The 18295-nt window shown below is 47.4% G+C and overlaps 1 long non-coding RNA gene across 2 annotated transcripts; it reads right to left on the bottom strand.

Moving 5' to 3' along the window:
- Positions 1-2499: 2499 nt before the first annotated feature.
- LOC135973564 (uncharacterized) lies at positions 2500-11816 on the bottom strand. 2 transcript variants are annotated; one of them, XR_010590469.1, is made up of 4 exons: positions 11725-11816; positions 10498-10617; positions 8325-8519; positions 2500-2618 (listed from the first exon to the last, which is right to left on the bottom strand). It is a non-coding gene; the product is annotated as an uncharacterized LOC135973564 (long non-coding RNA). The 2 variants fall into 2 exon arrangements; XR_010590470.1 differs by having other exon boundaries at positions 8325-8474.
- Between the last annotated feature and the right edge of the window lie 6479 nt (positions 11817-18295).

The raw sequence follows: 18295 nt of genomic DNA, 5'->3' as shown, positions 1-18295 counted from the left end.
CCTATCATTTTGTGCAAAATGAAAGAAAACAATGTTGTCAAATGTATATTTGTATAGCCACCATTTAAAAATATACTATCTGCATGAAGTCAGAGTACAACTCCATGTGGACCTACAACGAATTTAAAATTAAGAATCTTGTACTGTCTTCTTTGTCAATTCTATATCAGTGCTTTGGGGATTTGGACAAGCTCTTTATCAATGAGAACTGTTAAGAAGATGCAACGTGTCAAATGTTTGAAATTATATACATCCTTTGATGGGCATTCAGGTCCCCACAGAACTAGTTTAAGTCCCCCATCCCTTAAGGGAATTGTGTAGCTTTGCTAAGTGAGTAATCATATTTGCTTCATTGGGACCACTCATGTGAGTAAAATTCTGCCCATGCAACTTTTATTTATAATAAGGATTTTAATAATATTTCAAGAAATATTTGTGGAGATGTATTTGGCTTTTAAGTAATGTAATAACACTTTCAAAGTGCTGTACAAACACTAATTAAATTTGATAACATTCCTGAAATGTAGGTAAGTATTACTGTGCCCTATTTTTCAAAAGACAAAACTGAGACACGGGTGAGTAGACTAACTTGAGCCATACGTTGTCAGTGAGAGAACAGGGATTAGCACTCAGAACCTCCTGAGTCCCAACCATGCCGTCTCCCCACAGACACAAATGCAGTAATTAAGATTTCTCTAGGCAACCATCAAAGCATGCAAACAACGTGTATATCTTCAAGAAGACATCAGCACATTCCGTATGAAGATAGAGCAGGATTCACTCTTAAGTCTATTATTTACACATTCAACCCCATATTCTGTGTTTCTACTACAGAACCCAATGTGTCTTCAGAAGTTTTGCATTTGGAATGAGGGAAGAATATGTAATAGAGATTTGTAGTGCAGGTCAGTGAAGAGAATTTTTCTCTTGCTCTTTTGGTGGAGGAGTAGCTGCAGAGTCGTCTTCATAGTACATTGGATACAAAATAGGGATTTGGAGGAGGTAGGATGTGTCTTCAGCCCTATGTCTTTCACAGAGAGAGTTAATATCTTATATTTTGTGGATATGCTACAAAATAAGACAACAGGCAAACAGTTTTGTGAAACAACATTGGGCTAGCCAGTCACATTGCAGAATTATGCTATATTACAAAGGAATACCAAACATTTCTTGGACATACCTGAAGATATCAATAAACTAGGCAAATACAACTTAGATGAGGCTACTATAAGGTGGGTGCATAACTGGTTGGATAACTGTACTCAGAGAGTAGTTATTAATGGTTCCCAATCCTGCTGGAAAGGTATAACAAGTGGGGTTCTGCAGGGGGTCTGTTTTGGGACTGGCTCTGTTCAATATCTCATCAATGACTTAGATATTGGCATAGAAAGCACACTTATTAAGTTTGCAGATGATACCAAACTGGGAGGGATTGCAACTGCTTTGGAGGATAGGGTCATAATTTAAAATGATCTGGACAAATTGGAGAAATGGTCTGAGGTAAACAGGATGAAGTTTAATAAAGACAAATGCAAAGTGCTCTACTTAAGAAGGAACAATCAGTTTCACACATACAGAATGGGAAGAGACTGTCTACGAAGGAGTATGGCAGAAAGGGATCTAGGGGTTATAGTGGACCACAAGCTGAGTCAACAGTTTGATGCTGTTGCAAAAAAAGCAAACATGATTCTGGGATGCATTAACAGGTGTGTTGTGAGCAAGACATGAGAAGTCATTCTTCCGCTCTACTCCGCGCTGGTTAGGCCTCAACTGGAGTATCGTGTCCAGTTCTGGGCACCACATTTCAAGAAAGATGTGGAGAAATTGGAGAGGGTCCCGAGAAGAGCAACAAAAATGATTAAAGGTCCAGAGAACATGATCTATGAAGGAAGGCTGAAAGAACTGGGTTTGTTTAGTCTGGAAAAGAGACGACTGAGAGGGGACATGATAGATGTTTTCATTTATCTAAAAGGGTGTCATAAGGAGGAGGGAGAAAACTTGTTCATCTTAGCCTCTAAGGATAGAACAAGAAGCAATGGGCTTAAACTGCAGCAAAGGAGGTTTAGGTTGGACATTAGGAAAAAGTTCCTAACTGTCAAGGTGGTTAAACACTGGAATAAATTGCCTAGGGAGGTTTTGGAACCTCCATCTCTGGAGATATTTAAGAGTAGGTTAGATAAAACTGTCTAGACATCCCTGATAGACATTTTGTTCCTGCCATAAGGGCAGGGGACTGGACTCGATGACCTCTCAAGGTCCCTTTCAGTTCTAGAATCCATGAATCTATAAGTTGTACCTTATTGTCCTCATTTGAGCCATGTGGTCATCCATGTATGATGGAATACATGTAAAAGGTAACTGAATGTTCTGATCCCTGTTTCTCAGTTACACTACCCCTGTATCTTTAGGGGCTTTCAGATTTATTCCAACATGGGAACTGGGTCATCCACCCCAAATTAAAATGGCAAGAGACAATCTGTTTATGAATCTGTTTAATTCACCTCTTTGAGAGCACCACCATTCTTGTACATTTCTGTAGCTGAAAACTGCTTTCTGTTTTGATTACTTCTTTCACTCTCATTCTTGTCCATATTCATCTGTTTTAGCAACAGCACAAGCTACGAAAATTGGGGGAAAAAAGACTTTCAGATGTGTGTTAATTTGTAAAACCTTCTTTAGGAAACATTTCTATCTAGAGATAGGTTGCTATTAGAAACACCCAGGCACCAGAAGTAGTACACTAAAGTAGTGTGGGTTGGTTAACACAATATATAACCCACTCTCTCCTGCTAAAAAGAAAACAAACTCTGTGAAAAGCAAGGGACCACTTTCTTTTTAAAATGGGAATTTTGAGAGAGAATAATAGCAAGATTGTTAAGATAAGCTTCAGTCTATTCATAAGCTCTCTATAATGCTTTCTAGGTTTACTCAGTGAGTAGAAGTTAAGAGACATGAGATGCACTCAATGCAAGAGTCATGAGGAATATAGAAATGGATTGATTTTTTTTTTAAGGTAACAAGTACCTCCATCTCATTTCCAGTGGTGCCTAAAATTCTTGTGTGGTTCAGAAAATAGAGATACAGAGTAGTGTTCTAAATTAATCTCTGATATTGATTGAAAGGGACAGCGCTGGTGGCACAAAAGATTGTGCATATCTTTCTCTGATTCCTTGAAGAGAATTGGGTTTGGGTGACTTGAACAGTTATTTAGATGCTACAAAGTATACTTCTAAACATGCCTCTTCCTACATTATTTATGTTGAATTTGGGACCAATCACTTCCTCACAATAGAAAACAGTTATTCATATGAGCAGTCCTATTGATACCAAAGGTCTATACTTACAGAGTGAGTAAGGGTTCACAGTTATGTGACCAGGAACCATGTAAGATCCTTCAATGCACAAGTTTGTTCAGTAATGCATAATGTTTACATTTTTAGCTCTTATACTGCTTCACCTCCATGATTGACTGAGGTCTGTATAATATAAAAAATAGGACTCAAGTAGTAGGAAATTTCTTGGCTGGGAAGACTAGCCACAGTCAAAATGAATATTTAGCCAAAGATATCTTTCTTGGTTCAAAACCTTTCTGTAAGCTTAGCAGATAAAACTCTAGTGGGAATACAGAGGATGGTGTTAGAATTGATATGGAATAAGAGAAGACCAAAAGTGAATGAAGATACTTTATACAGACCCATTAAACAGGGTGGACTAGCTGTTCCAAATGTTCTATGATTCTATCAAGCCAGCCAGCTCAAAGCACCAGTGGATTGAGGGTGATCTAACCAGGGGCGGCTCTAGCTTTTTTGCTGCCCCAAGCACGGCAGGCAGGCTGCCTTCGGCGGCATGCCTGTGGGAGGTCCACCGGTCCTGCGGCTTCGGGGTACCTGCTGCCGAATTGCCGCTGAATCCTCTAGACCGGCAGACCTCCCGCAGGCATGCCGCCAAAGGCTGCCTGACTGCCGCCCTCGCAGGGAGCAGCAGGGCGTCCCCTGTGGCTTGCTGCCCCAGGCACACGCTTGGAGTGCTGGTGCTTGGAGCGCTGGTGCCTGGAGCCACCGCTGGCTCTAACCCAGCCAAACACTGGGTCTTTATTGAACAAGAAAATGGTGTCAGTGTAAATCTTGCTAGGTTAACATGGATTAATAAAAAAAATCATGTCTTCCAGAAACTTATACATGTCCGTTAGCCAAGGTATTCTGTGGATTTGGGATAGAACTAGAGATAAAATAAGTTATTTTCCCTCACCACTGCAAATAATCTAGATCTTAAGTCACTCACAAAACAGAGAGCTTTAAAGACTGGGAGAGCCATGGAATACAAATGATTGGACTGCTATTCGGTAAAGACATTTTTTTTCTAACTTCTTTAGAGATCAAAAGTAACTTTAACTGGCCCATTATACCACAGTACTAATACTTTCAAGTTGGCCCTTATGTTTTTATAACAAACAAACTTTAAGGTTAAAAATGTATAGTCATTGAATGTGGACAAATGTTGGAGAAATTGTGGTAAAAAAGGAGATTTTATGCATACATGGTGGACCTATCCAGACATTAGGTTTCTAGTGAAAATGGTCACACAAAAGGGCAAGTGCCTACGGCAATCTTTATGCGAATAAGTCTGTCTGGCAAGCTGGAAGAAAAGGGGTGTTAACCCTTGAAAGGCTCCTTTGCAGCAAGTGTGAAGAAGAGGGTGTGACGCTGGCAGACCAGGTGCCATCTCATGCCAAGGCCCCTGGGTCCCAATGAACATTGACAACTGGATAGCTGGAAACCAGTTTGGCTCGCCTATGTGTATTGTTAAAATTGATATTAGAGTTCTAAGAATGTGTTTAGACTAAGAATGTGTTTAGCCTGTAGGATGCTAAATGTGTTAAACTTACTTATAATATCTGTATCCAGTGTTATAAGGTAATATTTGTGTTGTCTCTAACTATAAAAGTGTTTGCTAAAACTGTAAAACCACCAGTCAGGAGAGAAGCCTTACCAAGTGTGAAATACTGGTGTACCAAAAAAGATGTCATCTCTCCAACAAAAGAAGGGCTATAGACATCAGACAAGCCATTGTGAAACATCACTGGACAAAAGATTTTGTTGATTGCTTTCCCACACCCATGAAACAGTGATGTGCACAGACCCTTGTCCCATCAACTTGAGCTTTGGGGGAAGTGGATAAAAATCCCTGTCAGGAAAAATTATCACTATGCTGCTTGAAATTTGGAGAGAGCAATATTTCTAAGCATACGCAAGGGATCCCCAAGCTGCTTGGCTTATCTCTAGAGGACATAGAAAGCTTGCATATAGCAATCACTTCTATTATTATTTGGAACATAAGACTAATTCATTTGTGTGTGTGTGTGTGTGTGTGTGTGTGTGTGTTTACCTGCTTTAACCCTGTCAATTACTCATTTCTTTTTTTTAGTTAATAAATCTTTAGTTCATTTATTATAGGATTGGCTACAAGCATTCTCTTTGATATAGGATCTAAGTTGTGATTGCCCTGGTGTACATGACTAGTGTTTTGGGACTGGGAGTAACCTGAGTATTATTGTGATTGGCATAAGGGGCACAAAGGCAAGCTAGCCTACATGATGAGATAGATCAGAGCACCCAAGTCTCTGTGACTCCATGTTAAGGCTATTGTAGTCCTTGAGGAGTTCACACTTGATATTTGATTGGTGAAATCCAAGTATAGAACACACAACCAGTTTGGGATTTGTGCTCTGTTTTTTAAATCTGCCTGAATTCGGCACTCCTGCTCATGAGCCACTCTAGACAGCTTGGCGGGGAAAGTTTATAGAAATGGACAGGAAAGGCTGGAAGCAGTTGGGGCCAGGTTAGGATGAGGTCACTGTATTAACTTTGTCTCTTACACAGTGTTTGAAAAATTCTGCAGAATGCTGGAAGGGGCAGTTGTGCCTGAGTCTGGTTTACACCAGCTCACACTCTGTTTGTACAACTTATTTGCAGGTTGAGGAGTGTTCCAGCCTTCTGGCCACATTCCAGGCTCTGGCTACTAGATTGGGGGCCAATGAAAAAAACAAAGGGACCCTCTACGAAGCTGACCTATCTGGAGACTGAATTAGAATTGTGGGCTAATATATGTAGACTCCCTCAGGATAATTGGAGGGAATTTCTGGGATTGATTATCAAGCACACAAGGATGATTACACGGTGGGAGCTACAGTCTATCACTGTGTATCTTAACTTTGCATGCTGAGTGATGGTGCCAAAGTGGGCATTTTGCATCATTCTGTCAGCTGCCCCTGTGGGAATAGGGAAGCCCAACCATTTTATAAGGATTAATAAAGAGATGAAGGAGGATTTGGAGGTTTGGGAACAGTTTCTTAATCCATTTTATGGAGTGTCCTTTTTGGAAGGAAGAGTAGATGATAGAGGCAGATTTAAAGGTTCATTCAGGTGCATCAGGAGGAATAGGATTTGTAGTATTTTTCAAGGACAGGTAGGGTGCCCAGAAATGGCCCTCAGATTGAATACAAAGAGGTATAATACAAGATATAACATTCCTGGAACTTTTCCTTATTTTGGTAGCAACTACTATTAGGGGAATGGATTTTGCAAACAAGAGTGTGTTTTTGGAGTGACGACATGGTGGTGGTACATGTTATTCGTCACCATTCCTCCAGATCCCATGGTTATGAGATTGGTAAGGGCATTTGTATTACATATAACATATGTTTCTCTACCAAGCATGTGCCTGGGATTGATAATAGTATAGCTTCCATGGTCTCAATTTCAGATGGACAGATTTTGGGACCTGGCACCGGGACCAGCAAAGAACCAGAGTGGATGTTGATAGCACTCTGGAACATTGGCATGTGATGGCCCTAGGCATAGTACAGAGATCAGTAGTGCCACAAACCTTTTGGGCCTATGACAGAGTTTTAATGACTTTGTGCAATTTCAGAGGAGGGGAAGCATGTCTGATCCTGCCTATTCCAGAAGAGCAGATACTGCATTACATGTCGTCTCTGGCAACATCTACAATCTCCAGTCACCTCTTGGACCTTATGTTTTCCAGTAGGTTGAGGGATTACCCAGATCCTTGTAGCAGGTTTTTAGTCTGGAGGTTTTTAGTGGGATGGCCTTGGGATGTGGGCCCTAGAGAAGATCAATGTCATCGCATCACTGTTCAATGCTCAGAGATTTAGTGCAAATTCTCAGTCAAATATGCAGAAGCAGACAGGAGGCAGCAATGTTCAAGGCTGCATTCCTAGTAGCATTTTTGGAGGTTTTTGGAGTCAGTGAACTAGGGCCTGGGTCATCTGGAGATGCTTTGGAGTGGAGGGATTTACAATGGGAAGAGCAAATGGTCATCTTAATCCTGAGGGTCTTGAAAACTTACTGGAGGCTGGGGCGCAAGGTGAGTCCATAATGCTACAGGAGTGGGGATGAGGCAAGGATTTACCATGTAAAGGCATTAAGGATTTATATAGCAATGGGTCCAGTTGGACAACGAAGAATTAATCTTTCATCTGCTTGTAGCATCTTGGCTATTGCTAGACTATTTTTCTTTTTCCAATGAGAGGCTAACTCTAGAGCAATGGTTCAAAACAATATGGGATGCTAGTTATGGGGGGAGGGGGGAAGCACCAATTATGTACCCAGCAAAATAGACAGAGGACAAATAAATTATCTATGATTACCATTTATTCAGTACTCAAAGTACATTCATCTGAGTGGGCAGGGAAAAGTACACCTGCCCATTTTTTTTGAATATTAACATTTGATAGACATGTCTGGTCTGCTAAATGTGTAATCAGATTTCACTCAATAAAATTACTAGAAATGACATCATGGGTGTTGTAATGATGCTCACTCTGTAACATGGTAACAGTCCTACTCTGTTCAGCAAAGAGGTCCAATGACCATAATACTGTCTGTCTTTATAAACAAAACTTGCTGTTGTAATTGTTTTGTTTCTGATATTTACATGGCAAGGATTTGTAAACTTGTTAAAACTTTCTAAATAAATAGTTAAGATTCACCAAGGGAGAAATTTCCATTCCCGGCATCTGTCCATCTCATTCTCTGCTCTTGAAGTTTACAATATTACCACAGCCTCTCGAGAAAAGTTATCTTCTGTTTTCATTGGATAGAATTATATTTTACAGTTTAAAAAGTGTTACTATTTTCTGAAATGTACCTTATTTTTTCCCTATGTGTTTCTATTGAATTATCCATTTTGCACTCAGCAAAAATTTAAAGAGGAACAGTAATGGAAACAACAGGGAAAACTGATGAGGGGGGAAAACCAGGGACACTGGGAAGAAAGAAAGAAGACTAGAGTTATCATCTTACCTGCTAGTGATAATTTCCTGAATTTGTGATGCTGCCTGTGTTCCCCTCCCAAATAGGCCATCTCCATGTGGAGGGAACTTTCTTTGGAAAGTCTTCACCACCTGTCTCCAAGTCCATGCTTTCTTGACATAACTGCTCCTTTCTGTGATTCTTCATTAAACAAAAACATCGAGGAGTCTGGTGGCACCTTAAAGACTAAGAGATTTATTTGGGCATAAACTTTCGTGGGTAAAAAACCCACTTCAGATGCATGGAGTGAAAATTACAGATACAGGCATAAATATACTGGCACATGAAGAGAAGGGAGTTATTTTACAAGTGGAGAACCAGCGTTGATAAAGCCAATTCAGTCAGGGTGGATGTGGTCCACGCCCAATAATTAATGAGGAGGTATCAATACCAAGAGAGGGAAAATTGCTTTTGTAGTGAGCCAGCCACTCCCAGTCCCTATTCAAGCCCAAATTGATGGTGTTAAGTTTGCAAATGAATTGTAGCTCTGCAGTTTCTCTTTGAAGTCGGTTTTTGAAGTTTTTTTTGTTGAAGGATGGCTACTTTTAAATCTGTTATTGAGTGTCCAGGGAGATTGAAGTGTTCTCCTACTGGCTTTTGTATGTTACCATTCCTGATGTATGTTGTATGTTACCATTCATTATAAAGATTCTTAACTTTCCCCCCAAGCTTCAGTCATAACATGGTGGATAAACAATACTCTATCTTAATGGTGCCTCTTCAATACCTATTTGTGCTATACATTTCATTGCTTCTTTGGGACTATTGCAGTCTATTGGTTAGCAATAATCTTTTAAGACTTGTATATAGTTTCAAATTACACATTTGCCACCAGCCCTTGGTAAATATTTACCCCAAAATACAATATCTCCAGTTGTTATCAATTCATATTATCCAGTTCTACCCTCAAATAAACACACATGACTCCCATTTATTTCTTTTGGCCTTACATATTTATCATGGGCAGAATTTTGCTTTAATATACATGTCTGTGAAAGTGCCCTTCATTTTCTCTTTTTAAAAATAACTGTTGAATGGTGTTAGTTAATTTTGTTGCTTAACAAAAACTGAGAACAGCAAAGTATGTGACCTCAGAGTGGACAGTTTAGCCTTAGATATTGAATACATGCTGATGTACCTGGGTAAAGGGCAGGTTAAGATTTTGATTTGACTGGATGCTGTTGTATTGTATCATAATCCTGATGCCATGTAACTTCTTGTAACAGTTGAAAGACTGATTCTGTTTCCTTTAAAAACTCACTTAGAATTCCCTGTGGACAAGATTGGGCCCAAAGAGACTTGTAGCAGAATAATGTCTTTTCTGAAGTATATGCCCAGGATTTGGAATAAAATGAGGACATCAGGGTCAGTTGGAGTGGCACTATAATAGTTGCCATAGCAACCTTCTTTATCCCATGTTACATATGGTTAGTCAGAGACTCAGATCTCACATATGGGAGGACATCTCTCTTTATCTTCCTCTTTTTTTAAGAAGTACCCAGGACAGAATCACCTTCTTAATCATGTTATTAATTCAGCTCTACGTATAAATGCAGCTACTCCCAGGATTAAAAATGGCAATATTTATTATTTTAATTCTAGTTTAGAGAGAATTTATAAATCACCTTTCGTAAGAGCGTACTCTAGTTTGTTCTAGTATGTATGTAGCTGAATGACTGGCTTTTTGCATCTGTGTCCTAAAATGTTATTTCCTTATATACAATAGGTTTTGATTCTCCTCTCTGTGTTATAGATGCGTGTAAACTGTTTGCAAGTTGACAAATACAGATTTCACTGCCCTTCTTCTCATGGGCTAATGCCTGCCTGCAAATTTTGATAGCCTGCCCTTCTCCACTTTAGCCAGTTGTAATTATAGTTTGGAGAACAGGTCTTTAAAATATTGGTTTATTCCAATGTAATTAATTTCCAATATTAGCTCTGTTCCAGAATTGGTTTTGGGTGTGCTGTATTATTTGCTTTATATAATTGTAGATTTTTAGTTGCCTTGGCAACATAATGCGTTTTTTTTTAAATTTAGAAACTACTTTGCTCTTGTCTGTTAAGGAGACAAGTTGTTTGCTGTTAAATAAAAGTTGGGGGGAGAGTGTGTGTATGTGTGCATGTATAATAATATAGTGGGTAAAATGTCCAGAGTAGTTCTTACTTTCACCCTCATCTTCCAAGTGAAATGATTGGCAGCACCAGGAACTGAACTCTTCTGTTCACAGGTTCTATAATAAGCTTCTTTGTGCTTCCTATCGACAATAGGTGGTATTTCTCAACCCTACTTGAAAAGAGGGAGCTACAGTCAACAGAAACCCTTACTATAAATATTCCCTCCAGACCAGCTAATCCTTCAACTCCAAAAATAGAGAACTATTGCTAACACCTGTAGCAGGTCTCATAGCCTCTCTGTGGGCCAGCCACTGGAAGATGACATTACTTACTCAGATACACACAAAATAGACGTATATTACATAAAATGGCTGTTCTTTAGAATCACAAAGGGGTTTAAGGGGTTAAGGGGTTAACATGGTGCAGTAGAACCAAGGGCATGGGAGCCAGAAACTCCTGTGTTGTAATTATAGCTCTGCCACTGACTTGCTTTCTAGCCTTGGGAAGGTTACTTAAACTCTTACTATTTGTTAAATGCCAATAGTTTGTGAAGTCCTCTACTCAACATAAAAAAAGTCAATCCCTGCCTGTGGTGGGGTGGGGAGACACAGTCCAGTGAGTTCAACCTGTCCTTTGAGTGGCCCTCTGCCTCTAGGCCATGAGACCTAAGGGCTGAGGTCCATAGCGTTGCCCTGATCCACAGGGCTCTAAGACCCAATGGCCAGAGTCTATGTAATCACCCTGATCCACAAAGCAGTAGTCATGTGACCTATGTCAGAGGGGTAGCTCTTCTCTGCAGGGTAGTGAGGCTTAGCAGCCAGAGTCAATAGTGATATCCTAGGTTCGCAAGGCAGTAAGGCCTAGAGGCCAGAATCAATAGAGATACCCCAGGTTCACAGGGCAGTAAGGCCTGGCAGCCAGAGTCAATAGAGTTGCCCTTGGGGCAGGGCTGTATGGCTTAGTGACCAGTTGGGGTGTGTGGGCTGTGTGACAAAGTTCCTCCTCTATTTTGGTGGGTCCTGCGCTTATTGGCAGATTTTCTTGCCTCAGAGATTCATCATGTGAGTTGGGGAACAGCCCAGAGACCTTCCCCGCTGGGAGAACCCACAGTCCAGGTCAATTGGGGGGAACCCGGGCCCGCCCTCTACTCCAGGTTCCTGCCCAGGGCCCTGTGGACTGCAGCTGTCTAGAGTGCCTCCTAGAACAGCTGCACAACAGCTACAATTCCCTGGGCTACTTCCCCATGGTCTCCTCCAAACCCCTTCCTTATTCTCACCACAGGACCTTCCTCCTGGTGTCTGATAATACTTGTGCTCGTCAGTCCTCCAGCAGCTCACCCTCTCACTCCCAGCTCCTCACACTCCCACCACAAACTGAAGTGATCTCCTTTTTAAAACCGAGGTGCTCTGATTAGCCTGCCTTAATTGATTCTAGCAGCTTCTTTTTAACTGGCTCCAGGTGCCTTAACTGGTTCTAGCAGGTTCCTGATTACTTTAGTACAGCCCCTGCTCTGGTCACTCAGGGAACAGAAAACCTGCTTGATCTGAGGCTAATAGATCTCTCCCATAGATCACTCTCCTGTAGCCCTCTGGCCTGGAGGAAGGGGGCTACTCCTCCTGCTACTAGACCCTGGGCTCTCCCTACAACTGCAGCTACTGCTGTTGCTCTAGCTACTCCCCTGGCTGTGCTAAACCCGCCCCCCCTTTCTTTGCTACCTGCTTGCTGGCTGGCTACTAGACCCCCCCCCACCCTTGGTTGCTGCTGCTACAGCCCCTTGGGGGGGGCTGCTGGCCCACTCCCCAGAGGAGGGGAGGGAGGGACCCCAGCCATTGATCCTACTGCTGTGGACACCACTGCCACCACCTTCACCTGAGAGGGGTCCTTCCTGCTGGCCACCAGACTGCCGCCTGGAGCTGCTGTGTTTGCTGCTGGGAGCTGCTGGAGCCCTGAGGAGGAGGAGAAGAAGAGGACCATCTACCGGTGGGGGAGCGCATAGGAATTCTACAGACCACCATGGAGGGGGCCCTCACAGACTGATTAACTAGGGTTACCATATTTTGTGCCTCCAAATGGAGGACACTCCACAGCCCCCGGCCCCGCCCCCAGCCCCGCCCCAACCCCGCCCCCTCCCCAAAGTCTCCGCCCCCTCCCCTGCTTCCCGCGAATATTTGATTCGCGGGAAGCCTGAAGCAGGTAAGGGGGGGTGTGGGGGGAGGAGGCGCGGCCCAGGCTGGCCCCCTGGCGTTTCCAGCCTGGGGCGGCTCAGGCCCTGGGGTTCCGGTGCGCTACACCGGCCGACCACCCCCGGCCTGCCCAGCACTGCCGGCCCCCGGCGGCCCGGCGCACCCTCCCGGCTCCCCGGCCCCGCGGGCTCAGCTCCCCGGCTCCCGGCCCCGCTCCCGGCTCCCCGCCCCGCGGGCTCGGCTCCCGGCCCGGCTCCCCGCCCCGCGGGCCCGGCTCCCCGCCCCGCGGGCTCGGCTCACCGCCCCGCTCCCGGCTCCCCGGCTCACCGCCCCGCGGGCTCGGCTCCCGGCCCGGCTCCCCGCGGGCTCGGCTCCCCGCCCCGCTCCCGGCTCCCCGCCCCGCGGGCTCGGCTCCCCGCCCCGCTCCCGGCTCCCGGCTCCCCGGCTCCCCGCCCCGTGGGCTCGGCTCCCCGGCTCCCCGCCCCGTGGGCTCGGCTCCCCGGCTCCCCGCCCCGTGGGCTCGGCTCCCCGGCTCCCCGCCCCGCGGGCTCGGCTCCCCGGCTCCCCGCCCCCCCGCTCCCGGCTCACCGCCCCGCGGGCTCGGCTCCCCGGCTCCCCGCCCCGCTCCTGGCTCCCCGCCCCGCGGGCTCGGCTCCCCGGCTCACCGCCCCGCGGGCTCGGCTCCCGGCCCGGCTCCCCGCGGGCTCGGCTCCTCGGCTCCCCGGCTCCCCGCGGGCTCGGCTTCCCGGCTCCCGGCCCCGCGGGCCCGGCTCCCCGGCTGACCGGCTCCCCGGACCCCGCACCCGGCCCGGCACTGCCCCACTGGTTCCCGGCCCGGCACCATGCCCCCGGCCCCGCACCACCGAGCCCTCCTGATTTTCCCGGACATGCCCGGCTTTTGGGGATTTCCCCCCGGACGGGGATTTGAGCCCCCAAAAGCCGGACATGTCCGGGAAAATCCGGACGTATGGTAACCCTAGATTAACTTTTGAACTGTGCTGTTGTGGTGGGGGTCTTGACTGTGTTTGTGGGGACACAGGGGGTGTGGCATGGAGCCTGCCCCCTGGTCTGTCTGTGTCCCCCTCCCCGACCCCTACCACCACCATCATTGCTGCCTCCTCCACCACCCCCACCGGCTACTCACCATCTGCCTCGAGCTCCTGCCTCTGGGACTCAGCTGCTCACCTAGGCTTGCTACGTCCTGTTGCCACCATTGGGCCTGATACAGCAGCCAGCCTAAACTGACTTTCTTTTTTGTTGTAAGCGCGCGTGGGTACACGTGCCCCCCCATTTTGGACTGATCCCCTCTCCCCCTGCAGCGAGCCCCCAGCTTTGCCCCTGCTACCTACCCATTGGCCCCTTGCAGCCTTTTGCCCCTGTCCCTTGCCCCAGCCCCTCGCTAGCTCCAGTTTGTTTGCCTACCCCGTCCTTTCCCTCTGCAGCCTTTGTCTGTTTGACCCGCCCCAGCCTCTGAAGCTAGCCCCGTGGTTCCCCTGCCCCACTCCCAGCCTGGTTGTTCCCTTCCCCCTGCGGTCCCCTTGCCCTGATGTACGGAAAGGTCATCTTCTTCCTAGCATCGGAGGCCGCCGCCCAGGAGGTGGTGGAGAAGGGCCTGGCGGTGGGAGGCGTGTTCGTCCCCCTGGAGCCGCTAGAAGATCTGGGCGCCCGACTGCTCCTGACTTCTGTCCCTCCCTTCCTTCCTAATGCCGCCCTGTTACCCGCCCTCTCTGCCCTGTGGAGGCCAATCTCCGTGGTCAGCCCTCTCCCATTGGGCTGCAAAGACCCCGCCCTCTGTCATGTCCTCTCGTTCCTCCGGCAGGTACAGTTACAACTGCTGCCGGCGGCACGTGACGGTGAGGTGCTCAAGGGGTCCTTCTTGGTCCCCTACCGGGGGCCCACTACCGGGTGCATTATTCGACAGGGGAGGCCCGGTGCTACCTCTGCCGGGTGATGGGGCACGTCCGGAGGGACTGCCCCTTGGCCCGGCACGGAGGGGCATCCGGGACCCCTGAGCCCCGGCAGGGCGCCGGCCCCATCATCGCCGGTGCCCCTGACTGCCCGGCACCCGAAGCCGTCCCTCCTCCTTTTCGGCTTACCAACGCTCCTGCACGGGCCCAATGGGTATCTCCCCCAGTGCGCCCAGACGAGCAGGAGGGCCCCGCCTTTGCTTCCTGCGATCTGGTGGGGCCTGTGGAGGAGGGTGAGGTAGGGATATCACCGGGCATAGAAGAGAGCCCGCCCCAATGGGATTCTTCCCTCCTACATGCTGCCCCACCTTTACCTCAGTCAGCCCCCAGATGATGCCATGGAGGGCTGGTCCTTAGGACGGGGGAAGCGGGGCAAGCGGAAGGCTCGAACTCCGCTCCTCTTATCTGATGCGGAAGCCCCCCGGAAAACCAGGAAAGAAGGCACTGCTGCTGAGCCTTCCGCTTTGCCCCCGGGTGGATTTTGTCCACCATTGCCGGCTGGGGAAGACGTGGCAGCACCAGAGGATAGCACTGCCCCTCCTCCGGAGTCCCTTCCTATGGAAGCTCCTCATGGAGCCCCTCTCGCCCCCTTACAATCTGAAGCCCCTGCAAGCACCAAGGCGAGCGTCGCTTCGGGTGCTGGTGGGGAGAGCCCTGGGGTGGTGGGTGGTGATCTCCCTTCCATTTATGAGGAGATCGAGGCCCTGGGTCTGACCCCAGTTACCCAGGGGGAGGACGACCCTCTGCCAGCGGGCCTCGATCTGAGCGACCTCGCCTCGGCCCCCCCTTTTCCCGTGTTTCGTCCCCTTATCCACTGTTTCTGCTCCCATCTTCGAGGAGCCCCTGGACTCTTCCACCAACCCAGCCGCAGATGGCACCCCGCTAGCGGCCGCCGAGCCTCTTGGGGCAACGGCCAGTGCCATGCGGCCGGGACCCGAGTTGCCAGGGGGCTGTCTCGTGGCTGCGGAGCAGCCGACCTCCTTCCCGGGTGGGGACCCCATCATTAATTCTCCACCAACGGATGCCGTGGCCTTACCATCTGCCTTGGAGCACGAGCCCGGCATCGCCGAGGGCTCACCTCCCTCCCTACGAATCTTTGAGCCCATTTACGGGGTGCCACCCCCTGACCCAGTGGCCTGGCTGCTGGGACCCCCGATCCCACTATTGCCCCTTCTCCTGTCCCTATTCCTGACTCCGGCCCTGCCCCTGACACTGACCACGTCCCTGTCCCCTCCACTTCCTGTGATGCTATTGCCGCCCCTGGGGCTGTCTCCTTCCATATCTCAGACCTCCAAGGAGCGGCCTTTGTTTTTCCCTGTCCCGACCAACCAGGGGCTGCTATCTTTCCTCCGCCGCCCCCCATTGAGCCAGGGTCTGATTTTATAGGGACAGACCTGATTTTTAGGTCTTTTTCTTATATAGTTCCTATTATCCCCCACCCCCTGTTCCGTTTTTTCACACTTGCCATCTGGTCACCCTAAGCAGATGCTCTGCTGGTTATGGAGCTAAATAGTCTTCCTTATTAACTAAAGTTTGGAATGATAGTAAACTACTCACAGAAGTTACTAGATCACAGGCCCTGGTTCTCATGGGGGACTTCCATCACCCCGATATCTGCTGGGAGAGCAATATAGCGGTGCACAGACAATCCAGGAAGTTTTTGGAAAGTGTAGTGAACAATTTCCTGGTGCAAGTGCTGCAGGAACCAAGTAGGGGCAGAGCTCTTCTTGACCTGCTGCTCACAAACAGGGAAGAATTAGTAGGGGAAGCAAAAGTGGATGGGAACGTGGGAGGCGGTGACCATGAGATGGTCAAGTTCAGGATCCTGACACAAGGAAGAAAGGAGAGCAGCAAAATATGGACCTAAGGCTTCAGAAAAGCAGACTTGACTCCCTCAGGGAACTGATGGGCAGGATCCCCTGGGAGAATAACGTGAGGGGCAAAGCAGTTCAGGAGAGCTGGCTGTATTTTAAAGAATCCTTATTGAGGTTGCAGGAACAAACCATCCCGATGTGTAGAAAGAATAGTAAATATGGCAGGTGACCAGCTTGGCTTAACAGTAAAATTCTTGCTGATCTTAAACACAAAAAAGAAGCTTCCAAGAAGTGGAAGCTTGGACAAATGACCAGGGAGGAGTATAAAAATATTGCTCAGGCATGCAGGAGTGAAATCAGGAAGGCCAAATCACACTTGGAGTTGCAGCTAGCAAGAGATGTTAAGAGTAACAAGAAGGGTTTCTTCAGGTATGTTAGCAACAAGAAGAAAGTCAAGGAAAGTGTGGGCCCCTTACTGAATGAGGGAGGCAACCTAGTGACAGAGGATGTGGAAAAAGCTAATGTACTCAATGCTTTTTTTGCCTTTGTCTTCACAAACAAGGTCAGCTCCCAGACTACTGCACTGGGCAGCACAGTATGGGGAGGAGGTGACCAGCCCTCTGTGGAGAAAGAAGTGGTTCAGGACTATTTAGAAAAGCTGGACGAGCACAAGTCCATGGGGCTGGATGCGCTGCATCCGAGGGTGTTAAAGGAGTTAGCGGATTTGATTGCAGAGCCATTGGCCATTATCTTTGAAAACTCCTGGTGATCGGGGGAGGTCCTGGATGACTGGAAAAAGGCTAATGTAGTGCCCATGTTTGAAAAAGGGAAGGAGGAGGATCTGGTGAACTACAGGCCAATCAGCCTCACCTCAGTCCCTGGAAAAATCATGGAGCAGGTCCTCAAGGAATTAATTCTGATGCACTTAGAGGAGAGGAAAGTGATCAGGAACAGTCATCATGGATTCACCAAGGGCAAATTATGCCTGACTAACCTAATTGCCTTCTATGAGGAGATAACTGGGTCTGTGGATGAGGGGAAAGCAGTGGATGTGTTATTCCTTGACTTTAGCAAAGCTTTTGATACAGTGTCCCACAGTATTCTTGCCGGCAAGTTAAAGAAGTATGGGCTGGATGAATGAACTATAAGGTGGATAGAAAGCTGGCTAGATCGTCGAGCTCAATGACGTAGTGATCAATGGCTCCATGTCTAGTTGGCAGCCGGTATCAAGTGGAGTGCCCCAAGGGTTGGTCCTGGGGCCAGTTTTGTTCAATATCTTCTTTAATGATCTGGAGGATGGCGTGGACTGCACCCTCAACAAGTCTGCAGATGACACTAAACTGGGAGGAGTGGTAGATATGCTGGAGGATAGGGATAGCATACAGAGGGACCTAGACAAATTAGAGGATTGGGCCAAAAGAAATCTGATGAGGTTCAACAATAAGTTGAGAGGCCTGCACTTAGGACTGAAGAATCCCATGCATTGCTACAGACTAGGGACCAAGTTGCTAGGCAGCAGTTCTGCAGAAAAGGACCTAGGGGTTACAGTGGATGAGAAGCTGGATATAAGTCAATAGTGTGCCCTTGTTGCCAAGAAGGCTAATGGCATTTTGGGCTGTATAAGTAGGGGCGTTGCCAGCAGATCGAGGGATGTCATCATTCCCCTCTATTCAGCATTGGTGAGGCCTCATCCGGAGTACTGTGTCCAGTTTTGGGCCCCACACTACAAGAAGGATGTGGAAAAATTGGAAAGAGTCCAGCGGAGGGTAACAAAAATGATTAGGGGGCTGGAGCACATGACTTGAGAGGCTGAGGGAACTAGGGTGACCAGACAGCAAATGTGAAAAATCAGGACAGAGGGTGGGGGGTAATAGGCGCCTATA

Source organism: Chrysemys picta, chromosome 9 (genome assembly GCF_011386835.1).
Source record: "Chrysemys picta bellii isolate R12L10 chromosome 9, ASM1138683v2, whole genome shotgun sequence".
Taxonomy (NCBI): Eukaryota; Metazoa; Chordata; order Testudines; family Emydidae; genus Chrysemys; species Chrysemys picta.
The sequence above is the reverse complement of the archived record's forward strand: the minus strand, read 5'-3'. Positions and strand labels throughout refer to the sequence as shown.